At 36.8% G+C, this 19,795-nt stretch overlaps 1 long non-coding RNA gene across 3 annotated transcripts in view; it reads left to right on the top strand.

The window, feature by feature from the left end:
• Positions 1 to 19,795, top strand: part of LOC106509776 (uncharacterized) — a 705,874-nt gene that overhangs the window by 648,066 nt on the left and 38,013 nt on the right. The window contains exon 5 of one of the 3 annotated variants that reach the window (XR_014841588.1): positions 4,340 to 4,421. The exons of the other annotated variants lie outside the window; for them this stretch is intronic. This is a non-coding gene — a long non-coding RNA (uncharacterized LOC106509776). Of the gene's footprint in view, positions 1 to 4,339; positions 4,422 to 19,795 lie in introns of those variants that run through there. 3 annotated transcript variants of the gene reach the window in all.

Here is a 19,795-nt window from a genome sequence, read left to right as displayed (position 1 = left end):
GATTCAAAATTCACTTCTGAAATCCTCTTTTGGAGTTGTCTTCTTCACAAACTTGAACTTTTTCTAGATTTAACTTTTTAACCTACCAAATGTATTTAAAAACAAAATCTCCAGTTGCTCTTGTTTCTTCCCCATTGCTATTTTCTTTACTTACAAATAATTTATTTCCTTATTACAACAGTCACTCCTGAACCCATTGAGGCCTGTATTCCCCATCAGTCTTCCATCCGATATATATTTTTAATTATAGAAAGATTTCTCATATGTATGTATGTATATATGTGTATTTTATAATTGGAAAATTAACACAAATTTACTATAGAACTTTTGAGCAGAACAGAAAAATAAAAATAAGCAAAACTTGCCATCAGAAATGTGTACCACTGTTACTCTGATAGATAGCTCACATTCTCTAGTCTTTCTGATTTTTTTCTAAGTATAAATGTATATTCTCACACTAATTTGCAAATAACTCAAATTTTTTATTTACCTGCAGGTTATGAAGACTAGGTCTTTGAGGACACATACAGATTCATAAATTGGGAATGCTGAGGAAACTAGGAAATCTCATAGAGTAGTTTTTTAACATTTTAAACTATGATCCATATGAAGAAGAATATTTTCATTATGATAAATTATACATATATATTTTTAAAAGTATAAGACAATTCTGACTATAAAGACAACACTGTTAACATTTTCTATTGTCTTTTCTATTTTATTTTATTTTAATATGACAAGAAGTTTCAATTGGTGGGTCATAGACAATGGGTCACAATAAGTAGTTTAAAAAACGATAATCTATGAAATGCTTTATTGCCAAATCTGATAACAGACCCCTAAAGACTAATTCAGTTATCTACTGGAGCTCATGGCTTCAGTCAATTTATCTGTTATAGCAGTCTCCAGACCTCTGTGGCCACCTGGAATGAATTACCACTGATTTGATCTCTGTTCCAGAGCAGAGCTTCCCAGTATTTGTTTCAGTTTTAATTGGTTTATGCATTGACCTCACTAGTCCATAGGTGTTTGATGAAATCAAAATGCTATATATCAAATGTTTCTTAACAGTAGCACTACTGACATTTTGAGTTGAACAGTTCCTGTAATGGAGGGCCATCCTTTATATAGGATGATTGGCAGCATTCTTGACCTCTGCCCATTTACAACAATCAAAAATGACCAAAGACTTTATCAAATATTCCCTGGTGGGGTGGGAGCACAGCCATTCCAAGTTGAGAACCATAACTCTACATGATCAGGTATTTAATCAGAAAAAACTTATAGGGAGACAAAAGATGATATTCAAAGTGAGCTCCTTAATAGGTCATTGTCAAACCATCCATCCTAACCCCGGCCCTTACCACATTTTGTTTAGCTTACCAGTACCATGGGTCTGTTGCATGTAATTCTGGTGTGTAACAGAATGATAATCCTAATAGCATGTGGTTATTATGCACTGCACACTGCTCTCCATGCTTTAGAGAACAACCTTACCTATAACTTGGAAAGGCAGAGGGCACTTAAATGTCTTACTTACCATGGCCACAGAGGTCTAGCAAGGATGAAGAAAAGTTTTTTTTTTTTTGTCTTTGGTCTTTTTAGGGCTACACCCATGGCATATGGAGGTTCCAGGCTAAGGGTCTAATTGGAGTCACAGCTTCTGGTCTATGCCAGAGACACAGCAATGCCAGATCCGAGCCACATCTGCGACCTACACCACAGCTCATGGCAACGCCGGATCCTTAACCCTCTGAGTGAGGCTAGGGATTGAACCTGCAACCTCATGGTTCCTAGTCAGATTCATTTCTGCTGCACCATGACAGGAACTCCGAGGATGGAACAACATTTTGAACCCAGGCAGCGTGGCTTCAGAGAACACATTTAGCCATGCTGACATAATTGTCTTAAGAATTCAGCACCTATAATTTGATTTTTAACAAATTAGCTTCCAGATGTTCTCAAAGCATGGGTCTCTGTGGAAAATGACCCCTGCCAAAGGGAGACACAATTCTTTCACTATCATCTGGCTGTAGATTAGACTGTCCCCTTAGCACAATTCTTAATTAAGGCAACAGGGGGTAATTAATTCAGTGCATTTTACCAATGTTTTACTTAAGACTTTGCCCTCGGTAGATCTTATTCTCTAAAGAATGTGTGCAATTTTAAATTAGGTACTGCGATGGTAGAATCCATATTGCTTGTCAGCCTCACTCAGCCCACCTTTACCCCAGCAGGTATAATATGATAGATTGCATGAAAACCACTGACTCTCTGTGATCTTAAGAGAAATGTCTGATGTATTCTTTACTAACTAGCAGGATGGTTGATCTTGAGTGACAGTATTTCATGTTTTATCAATTAATCCTGGAGTGGAGAATGGGTTGGTGTAAGAAGGTTCAAATGATACAACCCCTTCCAGTGTCTGAGCAAGGCAGCTATATTGGAATAACGGTATTTGATCGTAAAATTGTCATGTGCAATTCAGACATCCATCTCTTTTTTCCTAGTTTGCATTTTTCATGCTTCCTTCTGATTGACATTAAGGTCCAATCTCTTAGATTTAGGTTAATTTTTTAGCTTTAGAGAAAAATATAGTCATGGTTTGGCTAGAAGGCAAGAAACATGTTTAAGTGTTTACGCTGTGATCCATTATCCTAGGCCATGTTCAAACTGCTTCACCTTCACAGGCATGTCTCTTACTTATTGGTCTGAAGGTTTTTGTTGTTATTGTTGTTTTGTTTTGTTTTATTTTGTTCCTGAGTGTGTTAAGTTTACAACTCTATTTTGGAAACTTCTGTTTTACGAGTCTTCTGAAATAAGAAACATTCTCAAGCATTGAGAATTTCGTTTGTTTTTGACTCCTATATGTTGTTACAGTGTACTTTTCAAAAAGAAAAATTTAGATTCCAAGGTAAATATCAAATGAATATATGAAAATACTTTACTTAACATTAATTAATGAGGAAGCAAGTAAGAAGTTATAGTCAGTTCAAAAAGCATTTAAGAGGAGTTCCCACTGTGGCACAGTGGGTTAAGAATCTGACTGCAGTGGCTTAGGTTTGATCCCTGGCCCAACACAATGGGTTAAAGGATCTAGGGCTTGCCTCAGCTATGGTGTAGGTTGCAGGTGTGGCTTCAATTCAATCCCTGGCCCAGGAACTTCCACAGGCTGTGGGTGTAGCCATAAAAAAATTAAGGAAAATTTATTTTAGTCAATTTGACAAAGAAGTATCTAGTTAATTTGCAAGTTAATAGATAACTTTACTAAGTCTAGGATCTCTAATCAATTGTAAACAATGAGATAAATACATACATACCCCTAGTCAATTCTTGGATGGCCTTTTCTGCCATAAAATATTGAAAGTTTGAGTTGCCTACCTTTTCAGCTTTATTTCCAATATTTGGATTATTTTTATGTTAGTCTTTTCTATCATGAAATTTCCTATTGAATTCCAAATTTTTGGAAATAAAGTGCACAAAATTCAAGATTCAATTCCAAGCTATAGAATCAAGAAGGTGATTATAATTCCTTTCACTCCTTCCTTCTACTTTGTCCTTTATAACACTTTTAAGTATGCATCCATGAAATATTTTCCCTTAATCATAGACCTTGCCTTTGAGAATGTTTCCTGTCTCGTCATTCTTTCCCCATCTCAACATCGTCTCCGAAATGCCATTTTTATTTAATATTTTATCCAAAACAGAGACCCAAAAGAGAATTCTACATGGCATTTGATGGATTTGAATCAGATAGCAGAATGGAATATTTGGAGTATTTGTGAATGTGTATACGTGATATATATATTCATATTACTCAATCACTGAAAGTATCAGATAAATTATTGTGTATAGTACTCACCACACATCCTTTTATCTTGAGTCAGAGTGTTTTACATCATATTAGAAACTGATTGCAATTATATCTGAGGCTGCTAAATATTCAATGAATGGTCAAGTCTTGGCCATTTTATATATATATAGGCAGAGACACATCTAAAACCCACTAGAAACTTATTCTTCTGTAGTAGTATGTCTATAAATTCACATGCTGCAAAGTTGAAAATATTGTTAAATGTGCACTTCAGGGCCAAAAAATGTAAATCTGCCCTAAAACTTCTTTTTGAGCATCATTGTGCCATACTGATGAATCTGCAATAAACGAGACTTGAAAGTGTAATAATATATTCTGTAGATAGAAACTCAAACATGTTGAACAAAATGTTGCTTCGAGCTCTACTAAGTAGAAAGCCAGACACATTATTTGTTCTGAGAGCTCAACCTACATGAATTGCTGCTACTTCATATTTGTGACTCTCTTAATCTCCTTCAATTCCAGGAGGTCACTGGACTTTTTGGTTTTAGGTCTGGCAAGACAACCAACAATACCACAGATGGTAGCTGCCCCATCATTCTGGGTCTTTAGTACCTAATGAATACCAGAGTCCCTGCAAGCCTTCAAAAGGTATATAGCATGAATAAGAAATAAACCTGTGTTATGTTAAGCCAATGAGATTTGAGGACTATGTGTTATTATAGTATAACCCAGCAACTTCTGAGTTAATTCAAAACAGTTTTATCATTAACTTAAAGGTAAATGAATAAACAAGTAGAAATAACCAAAACAAGAAGAAAATAGTCTATACCTTACCTCAGTGTATATTAGAATTACCTGGAGGCCTTGTAAAACACAAATTTCTCTCCCAGAATTGAATTTCTGATAAAGCAAATTTTGGGGTGGTGTACAGAAATTTGCATTTTCAACACACACTCAGGTGACATTGATGCTGCTGATATTGAAATCACACTTTGAGGACCTCTAGCCAGAAGTGCTTTCAAAAGAATATTAATGATGGCGAAAATGAGCATATTTTATCACACAATAATGTTTCAGTGATTCAAGAAGGCTGGTTCTCTGATACCAAGGAAGACATAAGTTAATGAAATTGACTAAAAGGTCCAGGACCAGATGTAATGATGTATGTTATACTACTGTGATATAAACACCAAATGATTTTAATTTTCAATTTTCACACATTCACTTCCTTGAAGCATGCCCCACTTCAAGCGTGCCACTCTATCAGTCCACCACCCATGCAGAGCCAGGTATTCTTGTTCTGTGCTTTCTTATATGATCCCAGGGTAACTTTTGGACTCTTCTATGTTTAAAAACAGCCAACATTCAGTGGACACACATCCAGCATAGATGTTCATCACTTTGACCTGGAGAGACAGTTGAGATGCTGTAGAGGCTGAGAAAACAACACTCAACATGACCTTCTAGCCTCAAAGAATGTCATTCCTGATTCTGCCTTTCTCTTTCAGTGTCTCCTTTTTGACTCATATTGCTCCTAAAATGTATTGGAAGTCATTTGGCCAAGATCCAGACATACTTTGAACCTGGCCTTGGAGAATTTGATAATTGTATTTTCAATGGGCTGATTTTCTCCAGGATTATAAACTGTTATACTTTGTAAGCTCCCAGAGCAGGAAAGAATCTTAGTAATTCACACTGTCATGTTATTTAGATTATAACTTTTAATAATAAATAATGTCATGTTGTTTATTCATTACTTAAAACAAATGTGGTTTTTTGACTCCGGGAGGAAATAATTATTTCATATTGAGTCCTGAAATAATTGATTAACACTTTGGATAAAAATTTATCTATTGAAGGTAATGAATATTTATTGTTTACTGGGCTCTGAGCTAAAGCTGATACTTTTAATATCTTATTTATTCCTCACAATGAAACCAAGAAGTGAGTCCTCTAATCATCTCTACTTTATAAGTGAAGGAACTGAGGTATGTATAGGTGAAGAAAAACCATCAAATTTTTGGTTCTGATTGCACATTCAGAATTCTTAACTAGGTAGTTATAAGTCAAAGTAAGTTCTAGATGAATTTTAGACATAGTGAACACAAATGTACTTACATGTGAAGATGATCACACTGCTGAGATAGACAATAAATCATATCAAATTATCTATATAAAATTTTAATATGAATAAAAACAAAATACACTGAGTTTCTATGTTGACCTAGATCTGGATTTATCTGAAATAGACCACAAAAATTTCATAAATAAAACATTTTTATTCCAGATTTGTCATCATCATTTATGGAATTCATGAAATAATCATTCTCGACACAAGGTCTTTGAAACAATGATCAGAATAGTGTTTTGAAACCTCCCTGCAATGTCCTGCAAGTATAAAACAACATATGGATAACTATTTTTGACATAAAATATTAGTAGTATAGTAGAAACAAACCAAAGTGAGAATACAAACCATTTCGAAAATTTTTAAAAACCATTTTTTTGGAGTTCCCGTCATGTCTCAGTGGTTAACGAACCTGACTAGTATCCATGAAGACATGGGTTCAATCCCTGGCCTCGCTCAGCGGGTTAAGGATCTGGTGTTGCTGTGGCTGTGATGTAGGCCTGCAGCTAGAGCTCCAATTCAATCCTAGCCTGGGAACCTCCATATACCACAGGTGTGGCCCTAAAAAGACAAAAGACCAAAAAAGAAACCTAATTTTTTTTTTTTAACCAAAAGCAAAAGCAACAACAACAAAAATTTTAAAAGGGACTACATAGGTGGCAGGATCAAGAAGGCAGAAGAGTAAGATGTGGTGTTCACCTTCCACAACAAACACATCAAAAAAACATCTACATGTAGAACAATTCACACAGAACATCTATTGAATGCTGGCAGAGGACCTTAAACCTCCCAAAAGAGCAAGAAACCCTCCACATAACTGGGTAGAACAAAAGGAAAAAAAAAAGAGAGAGAGAAAAGGAAACAAGATGGGACCAGCACTCCTGAGAGGGAGCTGTGAAAGAGGGAAGGGATGGGGAGATCATCTGAGATGGAGGGATCTTAAAGCCTCAGAGAAAAGGGCAACAGCTGGAATGATGAGGGAAAAACAGAGAGAGGTGTACAGACAATTGGTACCATGTCCCAGGACAGCCTGAGATGCTTGGGCAGGGGCTGGGTTCTGAGACTCAGACTCCAAAGGTCAGTTTCAAGGAGAGAACTAGGATTGGCTGTGTGGAAACAACCTGAGGGGCTAGAGAGCAGTACACCAAGGGCTGGGGAGCAGAGCACCCCAGCCGAGGGAACCCGGGAGGTCTGGTCCCACAGGAAAAGCAAGGAGCCATTGTTGGGGAGGCAAGTGGAGGAGGGGCAGACCACCATAGGAATATCCTTCTCTATGCAAGGGAGGACTTTTGGAGGGAGGGGCTATGGACAGTGCAATGGGATATGGGTGATGGGGCCCCTTTGCATGGTCTACCAGTGGTGGGGGCAAACTCAGTCATCTCAGACAATAGAGGTGGCCATGGCCTACCAGCACTAAAAGGCCATAAACAGGCACCACCTAAAGCCCAGTCACCTCAGAGGTTGGCACAAAGGAAGGCACTGGAACCACACACCACTTATTGCTCTCACTCCCCAGTGAATGCACATGCCCTGCTGATGCCCCTGACAAATGCTCTGGGCATTTGGGAGAAAATAGTTGCAAATGATGCAGCTGACAAGAGCTTAATCTCTGAAATATATAAACAACACTTAAAACTCAACAGCAAAAAAACAACCCAATTGAAAAATGGGCAGAAAATCTAAGCAGACATTTCTCCAAAGAAGACATACAGATGGCCAACAGGCACATGAAAAAATCCTCACCATCACTAATTATCAGAGAAATGCAAATAAAACTACAATGAGGTACCACCTTGCACAAGTCAGAATGGCCATCATTAATAAGTCTACAAATAACAAATCTTGGTGAGGGTGTGGAGAAAAGTTCCCTCCTACTCTGTTGATGTGAATGTAAATTGGTACAACCACAATGGAAAACAGTGCTAAGGCACCTCCGAAAAATATAGCACTACCATATGATCCAGCAATCCCAGTCCTGGGCATATATCAGGACAAAACTTGCATTCAAAAAGGTACATGCACCCTGTGTTCATTGCAGCACTATTCATAATAGCCAAGACATGGAAACAACCTAAATGTCCATCAACAGTTAGTTGAATGGATTAAAAAGATGTGGTATATATACACAATGGAATACTACCCAGCCATAAAAAAAGAAAAAAATAATGCCATTTTCAGCAACATGGATGGAACTAGAGACTTTCACACTAAGTGAAGTAAGTCAGAAAGAAGAAGACAAATATCATATGATATCATTTATGTCTGGAATCTAATATATGGCATAAATGAACCTATGTATAGAAAAGAAACAAGCTCATGGACTTGGAGAACAGAATTTCTAGAACAAAAACAAGAAAACTCTTAGCAAAAACAAACAAAACAAAAACTAGTATTTTAAAGCCTTCTTTGCTACCTGGAAGAAAATCAGTAAAATTCATTTCAATCTCCAATATAAAGCTTTGTAAAGCTGTCCTCCCTAAATGCTAGCCAGTCAGTCAATCACCATGAACCCTGTAGCACAGAAAAGACAACTTTGTTATGGCTACCAGGGAAAATCATCTCTCTCATTAAGACATTTAACCATTTCACCAGCCCTCTAACCATTGTGAGTTATTGAATCTCCTCTTTTTAGATTTTGTGAACCAACCAATATGGGATAGATAGTCTGCTCCTCACTGTGGCCACGTCCTCCTGAGATAATTCCTATTTCTTAGCTACTTTGTCCTGTCTCCTATATTAACAAAATTCTTAAAATCCATTCAGTAAATTGGTGCTTAAATACATATCCTTTGCCCCATTAAAGTAAGGAGCAATCGAAATGCTACCATCACTGACCATGTTGGTCTAACAAATTCTAAGATTTTAGATAATCTTGGCATCATAACTTAATTGTGATCAGTATGTACATGGGCGTTCTCCATTCATTCTTGGTATAAGCATCTACCCAGATTTGTAGAACTATATAAAATTGGGTAGTTGGTTACTAGCTATATATTTCATGAGACTTTTTTAAAAAAATCACATTTTACTATGCAATAGCCTTTAAGTGCTATAAAGGTTCTGTTCTGTAAGAGTTTGAACTTTAGGTATGGAATCTAGAGTTGCAAATATATAAAGCTAACAATAACATAGTTAATAAATATCTAAAACATTTATAAAAGAGGCTTATAAACTGGTACCTAATTAAGTACCGAATAAACAGTGCAAACAAATACCAGGAATTTAGAAGAAGAAAAGAGTATTCAATGTGAACCTATTTTCACACTCAGAATCTTAATTTTAAAAAAAATATAACCTTGGAATTCCCACTGTGGCTCAGCAGTTAAAAAATCCAGCTAGTATCCATGAGGATGCAGGTTCAATCCCTGGCCTTGCTCAGTGAGTGGGTTAAGGATTCAGTGTTGTCTGTGAGCTGTGGTATATGTCACAGACGAGGTCAGATCCCATAGACAAGGCTCAGATCCACGTGGCTGTGGTGTAGGATGGCAGCTGTAGCTCTGATTCAACCCCAGCCTGGGAACTTCCAAATGCTGTGGGTGCAGCCCTAAAAAGACGAAAAATAAAATAAAATAAAGTATAACCTTTATCAACAAAAAGACTATCACTGATTTGCAATCCAACCTAAAAAGGAGTAGAAGTCATATTTAAATAATATATGTACTTCCAGATTTATAATACCCAAATATATCTGTTTCATCAACAAACATTGCAATTTATAAACCAACCATAATTCTTGCTTCAAAAGGTACCTGTCTATAACTGAATTAAAAACAATTTAAATAAAGTTAGTATATTCACACATAAAAGAATAAAAACAATTTAAGCATATGTCACATATAACTTAACAGATCATTATATTTTATTATTTTCTTGTCTACATCTTGAAGAATTCACATTAATATTTGTGTTAATGTTTCAATTTTTTGGATGTATTTGTACTGTTCTCTGTTAAAAAGAGATTGAAATTGAAAGATTATAAAGGGTCGACAATGTATTTTCACAAAAAGATATACTTGAAACAAAAACTTACTTTATTCATGCAGCCACTAGTCAATAATTCCCAAATTTCTACACTGAGAATAGGATAAAGCCACACTTAGCCAGTAAGAGTATTTCAAATCCTGAGGGATCCAACAAAGCTGACTGTAAAGAAGTGATGATTTCAAATAGCTAGTTCATTAGCATACATGCAGGCAATTTACCTGACTCTTTGAAATAAGTAATAAGACCTCCAGAATAGACATATATGAATTAAAGACATATTCCAAGCAAAGTAATTTGTCTTATTTTTAAGGATACCTGATTAAGCTCTGTTATTGCTCTAGGGACAATTTCTAACGCCATGGCAAGGGTACTTGTGTCTCACTCCTTTTGATATACTCATATTAAGAATACAGACTCCAAAAGGCAAGTCATTCTTTGAAAACCATGGAAGATAGATAAAAAAGACAAAGAGCTTAAAAATAACTGCAAAGTTGAGAAAAGTAATTATGACCTTTGGATGTATGAGAGCAATCAAGGGATTTGGGGGGAAGAAAATTTAAAGAAGATTGCTATTAGAAAGAGCATTTAAAAACTCTACATCAGGGAGTTCCTGTTGTGGCTCCGCAGATTACTAACCGACTGGTGTCCATGAGGATGAGAGTTCAATCCCTGGCCTTGCTCAGCGGGGATCTGGTGTTGCTGTAAGCTGTGGTGTAGGTCACAGACCCATCTCAGATCCTGCATTGCTATGGCTGGGTCATAGGCTGGCAACTGCAACTCGGATTTGACCCTCTAGCCTGGGAAATTTCATATGCCATAGGTGTGGCCCTAAAAAAAATAATAATATTAAAAAATAAAAAAAATCAGTGGATGCTAATATTCAGAATTAATCTCATGTATACTAAAGTAACTGGCTAAAGGCATTTCAAGGTCATAGAGCCCTCCATGTACTTAACTGATAGAGTAAGTGTTTATGAGTATTTTGGTATTGGTATTAGTCATAGTAAGCTAAGCTTTGCAGCAGTAATAAAACTCAGTAATTCTCTAATCTTGGCTTTGTGTGAGAATCCAATTACCAGCACTGTTGAGTATTTTTGGTGGCTGTATTTAGAACTTGTTCTTTGATGGTGACTCAGGAAGCCAGGGTCTTTCCACTAGCCATAGATAGAAAAGAGAGAGAATGAAGAATTCTCACCTGTTTTTAACTGTCTCGGGCAACAAATAACAATGACTGTCACTCACTTTTATACTGAAGAGGACCCAATCATATGATCCAAATCTAACCATTAGGGATACTGAGGACTGTCATTTTCAGTGTTCTATAGGAAAGGGAATTGTTGTATTAAACATATACCATAGTCCCCATTACAGTACTCTGGGGAATACAGCGAGAGCTAGGCGAGTTACCAAAGGCTTTTAAAAGTATATACTTGAAAGGGAAAATTACTTCACCCATGAAGCAGCTAGTCAATATTTCATAAATTCCTGCCTAGAGAGTACAATGTTCCATTTGATTTCTTGATAGAGCATTAGAGGTTTGCAAAAGCAGGCTTCCCTGGGCCATATACATGTTCATTATTTGTTTTACCTACCAGGAGAAAGAGAACTTAAATACATAAGTTCTGACCTACAAGTTTACCAGTGAAGGCTAAAGAGGAGAGACAGATGAGAATCACTCATCTAAAGGGAGAAAAAAATATTGATTATGTAATATACCATAGAAAAGAGCATTACTAGGTGCTGTTGTCACAGAAATTTGTGTTAAATATTAGTCACGTACTTTATGGACCCTAGTAGGGGCCCAGAAGTCCTAGTAATCTGTAGAAAATGCTCGTTCTGTTTGGGCTTTTGTTTTGGTTTGAATGTTGAGACTGATGACACTTCATACGCACCAAGAAGGTATGAAAAGTTTTATTACTCACAAGAGGCTTTCTGGAGAGAAAAGAATATGCTCCCACTGGTTTAAAGATGGCCTTGAGAGAGCAGGGAAGGAGACTGCCTTGGAATTTATGGAAGTTACAGGGTGGGGCTGGGGCTGGATCCCAGGGGGATGGAACTTTCATTGTTTTAACTTCCCACTGGCTCCAAGGGCGAAAGCATTCAGGCTTTCTTACCCGCTTATTGAGGTGTAGGGAAGAAGGGCAAAGGGGAGTGGACAGACTTCAACGCTGTCGGCTGTCAAACATATAAAAGGAGTCAGACTTGGTGACAGCTTTTCTGAAGGTCATCTATATGTTTCTGTCTCAAATAACATCGAATCTGACATTCAACATGTCAACGTGTGTGTGTGTGTGTGTGTGTGTGTGTGTGTGTGTGTGTGTGTGTGTTGGGAGGAGGATTATAAATATTAATAAAAAATTGGAAAATTTAACTTTTATCACCTGAGAAGTCTCCTTAAGCAAGCTTTAGAACTTGTTACAGACATATGTAATATTAAAGGTAAAAATACGAGACTACTCAAGTAATTGTTCTGTTTTTGTCAGGCAAGGTCCTTGATTGTCTTTGGTGTAAAAACTCTCCATGGAATAAATATCAGAATGTATTATGCAGCTAGAAAATTAAAAAAGGTCTATGATCATCAACGGATATCCTCACACTAATTTCAAACATGAAAATCATACCATAGATTTGTTTTAATTTTTCATTTTCTAACAAATATTTACTGGATATGTACTACATGCTGGGCTTTAGAATCTTGGCACACTTGAAAAGACTTGAATGGTTCACAGGCAGTTTGAAATAAGTATGGTAGAAGTTCCCTATCCATTCAATATTTAACTTAAGGACTGGAAAGTTTGACAAATAATGCATGTTTTATTATACTTATCACATGTAGCATACCTGCATACCAAATTAAAAATTAGTAGAAATTGAAGCTGAAAAATGAACTCCAGGATGAGTTTTTTCATCCCAAGTACTGAAAAGAATCACAGTCTGTGACTCTGGGAACATATATCATTCCACCTGTAATGGAAAAATGCACACCATCATTAGAACTTATGATTAAAAGGAATTAAGATATCGTTTAGTTCATATTCCTAAAACAAACCACTTTGCCACTATCCTTGCAGTTGGACATCAGATACATATGTTACTATTTCCACAAACAAGTTTTAACTACTTGCCAAGATAAGCTCTTCCATTATTTGTCAAAGCTGGGAAATTCTCTTTTCAATGAAATCTATAATTCCTGTTATTTTGGTGTTTTTCCACGTAATACCTCTGATTCTCATTTGATGATAATTTTTTATGTTATTCAGGGTTTTGATATTGTCCCTCTTCCCTTCTTCTTCTTCTTTTTTTTTTTTTTCTTGGTCTTTTTTACTTTTCTAGGGCCGCTCCTGCATATGGAAGTTCCCAGGCTAGGGGTCTAATCAGAGCTGTAGCCGCCGGCCTACACCAGAGCCACAGCTACATGGGATCCGAGCCGCATCTGCGACCTACACCACAGCTCACAGCAATGCTGGATCCTTAACCCACTGAGCAAGGCCAGGGATTGAAGCCGCAACCTCATGGTTCCTAGTCAGATTCATTAACCACTGAGCTAGGAGGTGAACTCCCCTCTTCCCTTCTTAATGCAGTCCATTTCCTCAGTTCCCATGGATTCAACATCAAATGCTGATTTAGGCAGCCCTATCATTCTTAATTTCAACTAAGAATGCCCTTAATGGCACTAGTTGAAGATTCTCAGGTTTTTTAAAGTCAACATGTCAAAAAGAGAAATCATTATTTTCTACCACAACCAGGTCATCACTTTTGTGGCCGCTGTCTCAGATAATAAAATCAACACATTCTGATTTGCTTGAGTTAGGAACATGTGTACTATCTTCACTACTTCCCATTTCCTCTCTTCTTGTCTGCTTCCAATTGCATTGTCCTTCTGCTTCTACTTCCTAAAAAGCTCTCATATGAAGTCCTAAAATTGTCATAAAGATGTCATAGGGGCTAAGCAATTCTCTTTCTTGAGAGGTTTTCATTAGAATAATGCTTCCTATGACTTACTGTCTTAATGTCTCCATTTCTTGCATCCTCATCTGTAAAATGAAGCTCACAATAGTAGCTGTACTTCAAAGAATCATTGTGGGTTATTAAATATACAATTATTGGAATGGTGTGTAGCATACAGTGCATACTTAGAGAATCGTAACTATATCCTCTCCATTGTTTTCTTTTTTTCTTTTTTTCTTTTTTTTTTTTTTTTGTCTTTTTGCCACTTCCTGGGCCGCTCCCGCAGCATATGGAGGTTCCCAGGCTAGGGGTCCAATCGGAGCTGTAGCCGCTAGCCTACGCCACAGCCACAGCAACATGGGATCCGAGCCAGTCTGTGACCTATGCCACAGCTCATGGCAATGCTGGATCCTTAACCCACTGAGAAAGGCCAGGGATTGAACCCGCAACCTCATGGTTCCTAGTCGGATTCATTAACCACTGAGCCACCATAGGAACTCCTCTCTATTGTTTTCTGATCCTAACTTCCCTTGCCGTTTTCATAGATAAGTCCTTCATCATTTCTCAAGTACCATATTGCAATAGACTCCTAACTGGAGACAGGTTCTAGTCTGTCTCACTTCATCCAGTCTACATACCAAAGCCAAAATATGTTTACTGGTCTTGCAGTGATCTGTTTATGACACCTTGGTTGCTGGTAGTGTAAATTCTAAACTCTTTAAGTTAAAGTCCAAACTCCCTTAGCATAGCTGCCTCCACATTGCAAGATCTGACACATGATTACCTATCTAACTTCACTTTATACCACCTCTTTCCTCACTTACTGCATTCTGTTTCCTTGAACCATTCATGTTCATCTTATCTCTGAGCTGACCGTTACCTATTTTGAAAACTCTTTCCATGTTAGAGACCCTCAATGAAGTGTTTCCACCTTTACCAATTGTATCACTCTAGTATGCATTTCAGTTTTACCACTTCTTTTTTATAGCATTTTTAGTGTGGATCTAAAACTTATCATCCTTTACTACTCATCCAGAGTTTTTGCATCTGGGAAAAAGAAACAAGCACACTTCCTCTTTTTATATTTCTATCATCTCAGTCATCGAAGTCAGGAATGTTTTCTGTACTTGAATCAATTCTTAATTCTAAAGTTCTCCAGTTTATTCCACAACTCTTTTATGATTTCCAACATATTCTGTTCATCGTACTCTATGTGAATTTCAAAGTGTAAGTAAACACGGTATCCCAGTTTTATTCAAATTATACAACATGGAGAGCTAAGATATTCTTAATTAGAAATTTCTGCTCTATGGATTGTTTGTAAAATATACTCTGATCAGAAGCTCAAAATATTTACTTTTAATAAAAAATTAAATACTTATTTTTTAGAGTATAACATCTTCTATAAACTTATATTTTTAGGTGTTAGAATTTTATACTCACACTAAAATTCCCTATCTCTTTTCACTTTATCAATCAGCTCTTCATTAGATACATGTTGCATTCCTAAATGTACTCTTTGGGAAAGTAATGCTACAGGTTCTCAATAACTGTTGTTTCAATGAAGAATATTCCATGTAATAATAACATCAGAAAATAATAGCATTTTAAAACTTTTTTACTGTAGGAATTCTCATAGATTTTAATATATTAATGAGCATTGAGAATGTCTGAGAGGGTGGATAAAATATGCAGCATTCCCTTAAGGTTACTTGACCCTGGAACAATTTTGTGCAAAGCATATCATGGGACGAGTGTAAGCCAATTTGGGAAATAGTTTTTCTAAGTAATAGATCTCCTTAAGAACACTAAAATGTATATAAAAGTTGGTTAATTAACTTGCTTGATGACCTTATTAAGAACTATATTAATACTCCAATGTGGCCAAAACAAAGTAAATCTGTAGTATCTCCTTATAAATGTGTTTAGAGTTCATACTCACTCAGAATCCCAACTAATCAGTTTTTCCTTTCTGGCATTCTTCTGCTAGAATAAACTGGCTCTTTTCCATACACACACACACAAATATATACACAACATATATAGACACACACATATATATTTTCTTCTCCATAAAATCAGTTGGATCACTCTAGCAAGTATCCTGCAGCTGGTGTTTTATTTGGTTTGGTTTGATTTGGTTTGGGCTCCTGTTTGCTGTGGAGTGAACTGTATTCCCCCAAATTGATATGTTGAAGCCCTTACCAGCCGGCTGAAATGGTATTTGGAGATGGGCCTATAAGGAGGTAATTAAGGTTAAATGAGGTAATGAGAGTGGAGCCCTGATCTGATAGGATTAAAGAGCCCATTCTCTTCTGTGTAAGGGATATCACTCAGCAAGGTGGCTGTCTATAAACCAAGAAGAGAGCTCTCACCAGAAACCAAATCCTGTTGGAGCCTTGACCTTGGGCTCTCCAGCTTCTAGAACTATGAGAAAATAAATTTCTATTTAAGCCAAACAGTCCATGACGTTTTGCTATGGCAGCCTGAACAGAGTAGTACATTTCCTGACTAATCCACACATAAGTCATCCTCCATCAGATTTCCTCCATTATCTAAAATCAAGCGAGTGTCCTTTTCAAGGGGTACATCCAAGCTCAAGAATTTAGATCATATAAATATTTTTCATCACAGGGAAACTCATGTTGTAGTATTTTCTACCTTTTCCATTAGAGTAGCATTTGTAAATGCATACAAAACCTGAGCTCATGTCTGATTTCATTTTCATGCATTTTTATTCCTACACCATTTTGAAAACAAACAATAATAAGTATAGAAAATCTAAAATCCATTTTAATCACAATCAGTTCCTTGGATCTGTTAAGGGAATGACTTAAGTAGGATAAACCAAGGTCCATGTATGGTCCTCTCACCTCCTCTTCCACCAGCAGTTTCATTTCCTGTCTGAGGATAAACTCTAGCCCAGAAAACAGGTGAACGAATGACATTATCCAAAGCCAGTGACTGATCACGAAGTTATCAGTTCAGATAAATAAAGGCTTACCACTTTACTGTGTGCTTTTTGTTAATTGATTATGATCTTGCAATGCCTACGCAGTAGAAAAAATGGGCCTGATCTCCTACAAGAGAATAGGAATGTCATATGTAGAGAGGTCTATTTTCCATTCTTGATACCAGGTTCTTACCATCTTTATGCTTCATCCTCATTCAATCCAGATGAATTTGACATTTGCTTTATTATTAGAGAAATTAAAATATATTGAGTCCTATGATTTAAAATAAAATCTCCCTGCATCTCAAAAATGAGTACATTATATCATTTGCAAATATGGAAATAGTTATTTGCAGATGTACCCATTTTCCTTTATGGGCAAAGGAAGAGCATTCTTTAAATCAACATTTCCCAAGTGAGTTGTATAGAATATAAGTTTTGAAGGATTTTGTTACGAAAGATATTGTGTTGGGAACATCTAGAAAACCCAAGCTTAAACAAAATTAAATGGGTTTCTTGACCGCTATATTTCTGATATCCTTTAAATATTAAAGTGCTTTGTGAATTTCCAAAGGGAACATGTCATGTGCAACATTTTCTGAATTTAATTTGGACTTAGGAACCACTTTTGTTGTAGTTGTAATGTTTATTTTTTGCTTATTTTACAGGAAACATTTTCTGTTGGTATTACACATTTTAGAAAATGCTCTGTGTGTAAAGGTATAGGTCACATTGCCTGATTGCATAATGTTTCCACTTAAGTCAATTTGTATTTCCCTTGTACCACAGGAGTTAAGGTTCTGGCATTGTCACTGCAGTGGCTTCGGTTGCTGCTGTGGCGCGGGTTTGATCCCTGGCCTGAAAACTTCCACATGCTGCAGGCATGGCCAAAATAACCCATTAAATTCAAAGTAAATATGAAATACAAAGTTAAATTCCCAACGGAGACATCAATTTACAGAGATACAAATATCTCTCCTTTATAACCAAGTAGTTCTCAAAATTTGGTCCTCATACCAGCAGCATCAGCATCACTTACTAGAAATGAACATCCTCAGATCCCACCCCAGACTTACTACTTCATACATGCTGGGCTTAGGGCCCATCAATCTGTTTTAAAAACCTTATAGGTAGGAGTTTCCGTAGTGGGTCAATGGAAACGAATCTGACTAGTATCCATGAGAACACAGGTTCGATACCTGGCCTCACTCAGTGGGTTAAGGATCCAACATTGCCATGAGCTGTGGTATAGGTCACATGGCATTGCTATGGCTGTGGTGTAGGCCAGTGGCTACAGCTCTGATTCGAACCCTAGTCTGGGAACCTCCATATGCTGCAGGTATGGCCCTAAACAGCTGAAAAAAAAAAAAAAGTGAAGGTAATTGTCATGCGTGCTAACATTTGAGAACCTGAGAACTACTGATTTTGCCTATCATAACTGAAATTGTGACTCAGATCTCAACTGGGTAGAATGGGCCGTTTTATTGAAAATGGATTATATACCTGAAATAGTACAAGCTCAACAATAGTGGATGGGAAGTTGAGTAGCTAGCTAGCAGGCATCATATCAAGAGAATAGAAGAGCTATCCAAGAGGTTCTACAAGTGGAAGCAGAAGCTGGTCTAGCAGGGCACACTGATTGTTTGACCAGATGAGGTCATTTTGAGATCAGCAGAGCAGGTTTAGTAACAGTAGGCAGAAAACAGGTGCATGGGAAAGAAAAAGACACTGTCCAGCCTTGAAGGAGCCAGCATCCTAGAGATGTATCCAGGCAGGATAAACTCAGAACTCCAGGGGAAGAAATAAAAGGCAGTTACAGAATTTTCTTGGAGGAACAATGCTCAGGCCCTGACACTACATTCATGCACTTGGACTAAGTAAAATTAAAGCTTAACTTCAATGATAGATAATGTGAGTTCTGAACTTGGATTGGTTATACTCTCCTGAATTAAAGGCAATTCAAGTTTATATAACATAGAATAGGGCAAATACACCTTTAGAAGAGGCCACATGGCTTTAGAAATTAGAAAGGTGCAGAGATGAGGAGACTGACAAAGATCTAGACGGGTTATTACCATTAGAGTCATTAGCTAAATAATCAATTACTAATGATGTGTGACTGTCATGGGCCTGTAGAACAAAATGAATTTGCTTCTCTTCACTGCTTGATTATCTGTGATTTTTTAAAATAGATCCACCCAGAGAATGACCCTGCTTTCAATTCCTCACTAAGGAGGGATATATGCTATGGATTGCACAAATTTCAATATACTTTTTACTAGTTTTGCAGAAGTCCCCTTGCTAATATAACACCGATACTGAATTGTAGGTATGGTTTGACTGGTCAAACTTAGATTGGAACAACAATATTCCTGATTTTGGACATTTCTTTGATTTGTTTTCTTTGGTGGGCTAGTAACACTATGGAGTAATGAGAAGCTACCTGTCAACCAAAATTTCTAAATTTAATTCATTTGTATTTATTGCTCAAAAAATGCAGGGGTTTACAGAATGGGATACTGCATTATCTCCCCTTTCTCAGTTTTCATGAAATGGTCACTCTGTACTGAACATCTACCATATCTGCAATCAAGCTACTGATAAAAGTGTGCAGGCAGGCCAATGGCAGATGCCAGGACATCCTCCTAGAGGCCTCCTTCCCCTCACACTGCTTCATTCTTGAGTGAAATTATTTGCAATATTATAATTAGTCTACTTTTAATTTTGAAAGTTGTTGGTTTTGAGGGTAGGGTATACAGAAGGCACTTGATGGATACCAATATATTCTTGAATGGCCCTGATCTAGGCTAGATAGATTCCATAATATAGAGACAAAGCACTCAACATTTGGTGGGCCGTGGTATACCAACCATAAAATAATATGTTTATTTTTCCAACATTTTTTTCTTTTATTGATTAAAAACTACACAAAAGCTAATTGATAGTTTAAAAAGCAATGTTACAC

The sequence above is a fragment of the Sus scrofa genome, chromosome 3 (genome assembly GCF_054392235.1).
Source record: "Sus scrofa isolate SSC_HxYL_T2T_F1_AM1 chromosome 3, Sscrofa_HxYL_maternal_Yorkshire_Landrace_v2.0, whole genome shotgun sequence".
NCBI lineage: Eukaryota > Metazoa > Chordata > Mammalia > Artiodactyla > Suidae > Sus > Sus scrofa.
This window is presented reverse-complemented; position numbering and strand designations above follow the sequence as displayed.